Below are 7,286 nucleotides of genomic sequence, written 5' to 3'. Positions count from 1 at the left end.
TTAATGGATTCCATCAAATTCCATTCCATTCTGATTCCATCATCCTGTCTTTTCCTGTCCCCCATTTTTTTTTTTTTACTCATCCATAGGCAACTTTTTCACTGCCATATGACTACCATGGAGAAGTGCTTTAATGTGCCTGGCGTGGATAAGCCTGTAAGCCTCTACCTTCCAAAAAGCACGTCTCACTGTCACTTTTGCGCTTCGATTTATTTTCCAACTTGAAATGTTTTCTCCCCATTCCCTTTCTTAGTTTATCAAAAAGTTTGGAAATCCACAATATATAGACTGCATATTAACTAAGTTATCATCGTGTTTATTGTTCATAATCAGCACCCGATACTGACCTCAGTTCACTGATTATATCCCAATAGCCATTAAATAGTATTCAGTGTACAGGTAATGATTTCAGGGAAGTTTACGGTCTGCTGAAATCCCCCGCTTCTTTCTATCATCAATTGACTGAACACAGATAATGAAATAAAAAAATAACGGGCAGCCATGAAGGTTGGTTGAAAGCAATGTACCAGTCAGTGGCTGTGTTTATCAAAACAGCCAAGAAGACCGCAAGCCACTGGAGCTGTGGTTTCAGCTCTCACTTCCTGGGTGTCCTCACACGACTTGTCTGCCCTCTGACTCGCGGCGTCCTCTTCTATGAAAGGAAGGGGCTGGTGTTCTCCAGTTCCCCCGCTGACCTCAACAAGTGTCCACCACGGGCTAATGCTTCGGTAGCCCAGCACAGACTGGGGGTTACCTGCCAGCGCAACAGAGAAACTCCACAACTCCATCCTCTACCCCCACGCTGATGCCTTCCCTGGCTCCCATCTCCAGTAGCTGGCCCCTCCACCAACGCCTACTTTCGTCCCATCTCCACCTGCAATTAATGCTGCCTTAAGACCGCCTCTCTGATTCCAGTGTCACTTCACGCCAGGCCCTATTCTCTGGATTTTGTTTGAACCCACACACGGCAGCTACCCTAAACCCACTCTCATATGAAACCTCCATTCCCAGAGCAGGAGTCCAGGTGAGCACCCGGCTCCCCCATCTCCCCGCCTAGGTAGCAGCCCTGAGTCTGTAAATATACGGACATTTTCACTAGCTGTGTCTCCACGTTTAACCAACGTTTCACAAGTGTTGCCGATGGTATTCCCAGGGAGGACAATGCTGCTTTTCTTCTGGTTCGAATTCATTCTTATTTAAAGAATGCTTTTGGAGACAAACTAATTTTTACTCTCATGTTTTATGTTTAATTCTATAGAATGGCATTTCAAATAGCTTCTAGAGAGCCCTCTGTCTTGCCCTGTCTCTCTCTCTCTCTCTCTCTCACACACACACACACACACACACACACACACAATGTACACACCTCTTAGGAAACGGAAACTTGCCTCCATTCAGGATCTTGAAACAAAGCTCTAAGATTTAAATAGTTTTTGCTACTCAGATTTTCAACACCAAGAAATGAGTACAGGAGGCCCCCCTCAATTTTGGTTTTCAAATCCAGACTGTAAATGAGTGGAAGCCAATCCTCCTTGAATACAATTCTTGGAAGTTAGAAATCTCAATTGTGGTTGTTCCCCACGAAAAAGGTTCGGAGGTGGTCGGTAAGTAGTTTGTCTCCACGGCAACCAGAGGAGCTGAATTCATTTTTCCTGATAGATTCTGTCTTTTTTTTTGTACCTCACATGTAAAATAAAGTTAAAGGGAGATATCTCAACATCCTAGTCATTTCCTGTGTTAGTATTAGGACAGGGACTCCCCTATTGGGGGAAGGGGGGCATTGCTTGGCTTTTAAAACGCCGTCCATCTGAGTTTCTAGAGGGTGGTTACTTTGTGCCCAACTCAACTTCTCCCTGGCTAGCTATCTGACTTCATGCAGATTAGTCTCCTAATTCCTTTGCCTCTGATTTCCTTCACGGGTAAAGGTTTAAGGCAATTCTACCTCCAGAAAAGTCAAGAGGATACATCAGAGAAGGTGAGAAATTGCCTACTGGCATGGAACACATAGGAAGAGCTCGCAACACGAATCTTTCTGCTTTCTCTTTTCCTCAATAGAGTTTCTGGCTGTAGCTGGTTGTTGCTGTTCCTACCTCTTGGTTCCCAAAGGAGAGGCGTGTGTGTCCTCGTCTCTTGGTAATGGACCCAGAATTCCAGCCAAAACATCATACGAACTGAAAACTGAGCTATGGCTGAGGACTCACCTCTCCTTCTCCGCCCAACCAACTCAGCAGTCCTGGTCGGAAACCTCAACCATCCGAAGAGAACCGTGTCAATATTAGCGGCTCAGTCTTAGGATACTGCGGGGTTCATCTTTTTTTCTTCTTCAGTCGCCTCTTGTTTTCTCCCTACAACAGGAGGACTTTGGTTACGCAAGCAATAAGCACGCATTGCAAAATAAATGCTCGTTGCCAAAAAGCAAGCAGATGTAACAAAAAAACAGAGACAAGGGATGGAAGGAGGGTGGGGGAGGAAAGAAGGAAGGGTGGAAGAACAGGGGAAAAACAGAAAGGAAAGGGAACGTAGAAATACTTGTCACCCCAGATAACATCATCAGTTGGCTTCTGAGTACAGACCACGTGAATTTTATCTTCTCTACATAAACTGGCGCATTTGCTCAGCAAATATTTGTTGAACACCGGCCATAAACCAGGTCTTTTTCCCACAGCTGCCATTAAGGGCCACCAGTCTACTAGTGCGACAGACAAACCCCCATCGGCAATACACATGAGAAGTTCGCTGAAAGAAGGGCCGAAGATGACAAGAGACACAACCCACGACAGACTTTCACCTCGGCCTTGATGGGGGAGGGCCGGGAGGCTTCCTGAAGGAGGTCACTTCTGAGCTGTAGGAGGTGAAAATGAATTAGTCGGGTAAGTGAGAGAAGGGGAAGGAGGGCTTTTCGGGAAGGCATTGAGAAGCAAACTCCAGAAGCATGCTCCCATCGAGAAGCATGGTCCCCCTCACGGAACTGCCTTTCAGAGGGCTACTGTGTAGGCCAAAGAGGAGAGTTGTCGATAGAAGTAAGGCCAACGAGAAGTAAAGAGCAAGGTCATAAAGGAATTTGTCATCCTGAAGGTTTTGATTTTTTCCCCTCACCTGGAAGATAACACATAACGTACCAGAATTAGAATATTCTAGAATGTTCAGAATTCACGCAGAATATTCTAGAATATTCTAGAATGTTCAGAATTCGCGCAGAATATTCTAGAATATTCTAGAATGTTCAGAATTCACGCAGTTTTCACCATTGGTTTTGAGGTATCAACCCAATTCTATACAGACCTGCAAGGCATAAACACATACATGAGTCTATGTCTATTCTCTCTGTTAATGTGATGGGTTAAAGTTTCCAGCAGGCTCCGATTCTTTCTCTTGGGTCACTGCTTGCAGAGACCTGTCCATTACTAGTCTCGTGAACACGTTACCAATACGGCAATATGGACGGGCTCTGTTGTATCGAAAGGGGGTAGCACAGTATAGTGCTTAAGAGTTGGACTCTGGTGCCAGATGGGCCACATTCACATCCATTAGGCCGTGTGACCTTGAGGAAATGACGTAGCCTCCTCACGCGTCAGTCCTGCCAACGGTAAAACAAGAGGACACAGTCTTTCCCTCTTAATGTTGGAAGGTGGTAGGAAGGAAACTAATGTAAGGCACTTGGAACCAGGCCTGGCACACGGTACATGCCATATAAATGTTAACTGTATTTACCTCTTTCTCCCGCTGTTTTTGCATCAAAGCTGCAAAATTCACCGCCTGAATCGTCAGGAGAGTTTGATATGGCAAGATGCACGTACGGGGTGAACACCCACTAGTCTAAAATAATTTAGGGTGACTTGGAATTTCGCCAGTGAAGTGGGCACAGGTGGCCTCAGGAGGTTCCTACCTCTGGAATGATGGCAGGGAGTGGATTCTTTTGGTGGGGATTCTACAGACGCCTCCCCCGGGGGCCCGGGATTTCTCTCTGCTCTCATCCCGTAGCTACAGTTGTCCCTGGCTTTCTGCCAGCTATTGAAATGGCTCCCCCTCCCTTCTGAGAGCTTTTACAGAAGACCACTCCATCACTCCGGAGCCCCTCTCACGGACTCATTCCCTTCAGTTTTGCCCGTGATGCACTTGCCTCCGTTTTTCTTTGCTCTTCTCCACGCCCTGGTGACAACAATAGAATTACAGGGGAAACTGTCAAAATTAAACCCTACCTGTTGTGGGTCACCCTTACTTAGATTAAGTAGCTGATCCGGACTTTTGTTCATCCGTGGCTCTGAGTCCTCATAGACTGGCCTTGGCAACCTGAATGTTTTTCCCCTTTTCTTTTCCTTTCTTTTTTTTTTTTTCCAGTGCAGAATTCATGGACCACATTAAAATCAGATTTGTAATAGACAAAGTCACGCGTTGGCGGGTGCAGCGAAAGCATCCTCAACGTTCTCGTACATTTCCCCCTGTGGTTCTCTCCTCCGGCTTTCGAAGCAAGCTTTTCTTGGCCTGATCCCTGTAGCTTTCAGATCAAATAATGCCTTATTCACGTGAAACTCTATTGAATTATGGAGCTTCCAAGGTCATTTAGTGCCCTTCACCGCATGCCTGGGGGTAGCGAGGGGGAACAGGCTCGTCCTTTGTCATGTTGCACACCGCTTTTTCCGAAGAGCTGTGTTTTTTCCAAAACCTAAAAATAGGACAATCATACTTTATCTTAAGCTTTTATCAACCAAGATACAAGCCCTGAAATATCAATTAGAGTTAATGAATGCACCTAACAATGAAAAGGAAAACAACATTGCCAATTACACTTCTAATACCACCTTTAGTTAAAAATACAGGAACTCTTTAGCTGGGGTTGGATAGCAAGTGTCACTATACCTCTGTTCAGCAAGTAGATATTATTCCACCCAGTTCTTCTCTTCTGGTTCAGCAGAATTAAATACACACACACACACACACACACACACACACACACACGAAAATAGGTTATTAATCCCTTCTGCAGAAGGACAATTTCGATTCTGTACCTTCAGGGACAAGATGCCCATCGGCTAGAGAATCAAGTTCAATTATTTTTTAGAAACTCAACACAACTTCTCCTCATCCTTCAAACTTCAACTTATGATGTCACTTTTCAACAAAACGTCTCTGACCTCAAGGTTAGATGATGTGCCTTAAATTGTAATCCTACGAAACCCCAAACTCTGCTCTTGTGAGATCAGTAAAATTGAATCAAACAATTTCAGTACTTACTTGTCTAATGTCCAGCTGGTCTGCCCTCATCAAGTCGTGGCTGGACACACATAGCCCTTCACGAGAGGAGACATGAATGAAAGGTAATGACAGATCAGTAGTAGGAGTTTCAGAGTCACCACTGGGCAGTGGAAGATGACAGATTGCCATCTCCGAGAAACACGTAAGCTTTATCTGTAAGCATTTCTAGTTTTTTGGATTCCTACTGAGGACGGAGAGCTCTGAACTTCTAGCTCCGTCTGTTAAACAATTTCACACTCCTGTTCTCCCTTCCTGGAGGATGATCGCAAGGGAACACAAATGGGGCCTGAGGAATTCTTCCCTCGACAGCATATCCTAAGAACCACATGCTGCCCTCCGAGACTACACTCTGCTAGAACCCGGCACACGTTTGCAGTGGCTTTAAGCCCCTGGGAGTGGCGCATTGACTTAAAATGACAAACTTGGATCCTGAAGGATCTCAATCAGATCCTTGCTTCTTCCCAGAAAGCCCCGCTTCCTGTTGGATGGCTCTCCCCGGGCTTTCTTCCTGGCACAGAGATGTAGGCAGTCACTGGGGAAGCATGTGTGAAATACTTCCCATGATAACCAATTGTGTTGGGGAAAATGAGGGTCAGGGGAGGCCTTACTGATTAGGTGACGTGTAGACAAAGAGCTGAAGGAATTGGAAGAAGGAACTCATGGAAATACCTAACTAAAAGAATGATGTAGGCTATAAAGCGTCTTATAGTTTATGGTAATCATTTAGTTATATGCCCCGAGAGGAAACTCACTAACTCAGTTAGTAGGATCTGCACGAAGGCTTTGGGTTAAGGACCCATTTCTCTCATCGGACCTGTTCAGGTTTGTCTCCAGCAGGTTTGAACATGCTCAGCCTTGTGATGATGATGATGATGATGATGATGATTGATGATGAAGAAGACAGTTTGAGCTTCAAGCCAGGGTATCCATGCCACGGAAAGGTTCTTAGGGGCACAAAGCAATGCCAGGCTTCCTAGATCCCAGGCAGGAGCAGGACGGCTGGCCCTAAATTGTGCCAGGGCATCCCTTGCAACTCTGCCTTATCGCTCAGAAAACCAAAAAGGGTTAATCCCACTTCCAACCCCTTTGGGTTTATATCCTGGAGACTGTTGGGGGAGGCTTTAAGGAAGGAGAAGGAGGGTCCGTAGGAATGAAGCTTTGCTGCACATGAGGAAATTCTGGGAGCTTCTAAGGCTTCAGGGCCAGGTTGGTCCCCACACTAATTAAAGCAGAATCTCTGAGGCTGAGACCCAGATATTAGGATTTTTCAAGTCTCTGCAGAAGAATCCAGAGGCTAGGAACAGTGGTGTGCTGGAGTCAACCCACACCAGCCCACGAGAGCGTATCACGTGTATCTCTTCCTGAGATAGGAGAAGGAACATAGCCGGCATCTGTCCTTCCTGGCACAGAGCTCCAAAAACTCTGGGAATTTTTTGAATAATAGGAGTAACTCTTGTTACTTATAACAAGTCCCTTGACAACATGCCTGAGTTTGTACTAATGAAATGACTCACAATGAGCCCTTCTATAGCTTTGAGGGAAGGGCTGGCCACACTAGAAAGACCAAGCATGGGCACAGAAGGTTGGAACTTTCAGCCACAATTCTGACGCTGGGAGAGGAAAGGGACTGGAGACTGAGTTCGGTCATGTGGCCAATGGTTTAATCCATCGTGCCTATATATGAATCCCCATGTAAAAGTCTGGACCCTGAGGCAGGAACTTGAGACCCTACTAGAACTTGCCCTACATACCTGTTCATTTGGCTCTTCATTTGTGTCCTATATAATGAAATGGTAATCATTTCCTCAGGGGCATCCTGAGTTCGGTGTGGCATTCGCACCCATTCTGAAACCTGAGGGGATTGTGGGAAGGCCCACGTTTGTAGTCAGCTAGGCAGAGGGGCAGGGGATGCCTGAAATTTGTGGCTAGTGTTTGAAGTCGCGACGGCCTTGCAAAGGAGTCTGCCCTTAACCTGCAGGGTGTGCACCAGCAGGGAGGACATATCCTCCCTGTGTTTCTGAGAATTGGCTGCA

At 45.9% G+C, this 7,286-nt stretch overlaps 1 long non-coding RNA gene across 1 annotated transcript; it reads right to left on the bottom strand.

Annotated features, from left to right (window-relative positions):
- Nucleotides 1-327: 327 nt before the first annotated feature.
- Nucleotides 328-4,724, bottom strand: LOC147579542 (uncharacterized). The gene is made up of 3 exons (XR_015253188.1): nucleotides 4,220-4,724; nucleotides 2,530-2,842; nucleotides 328-2,345 (listed from the first exon to the last, which is right to left on the bottom strand). It is a non-coding gene; the product is annotated as an uncharacterized LOC147579542 (long non-coding RNA).
- Nucleotides 4,725-7,286: the final 2,562 nt, after the last annotated feature.

This window comes from Puma concolor, chromosome B4 (genome assembly GCF_028749965.1).
Source record: "Puma concolor isolate L17-30 chromosome B4, mPumCon1.1.hap2, whole genome shotgun sequence".
NCBI lineage: Eukaryota > Metazoa > Chordata > Mammalia > Carnivora > Felidae > Puma > Puma concolor.
Note: the sequence above shows the minus strand (reverse complement) of the source record. Positions and strands in the feature narration are given on the sequence as shown.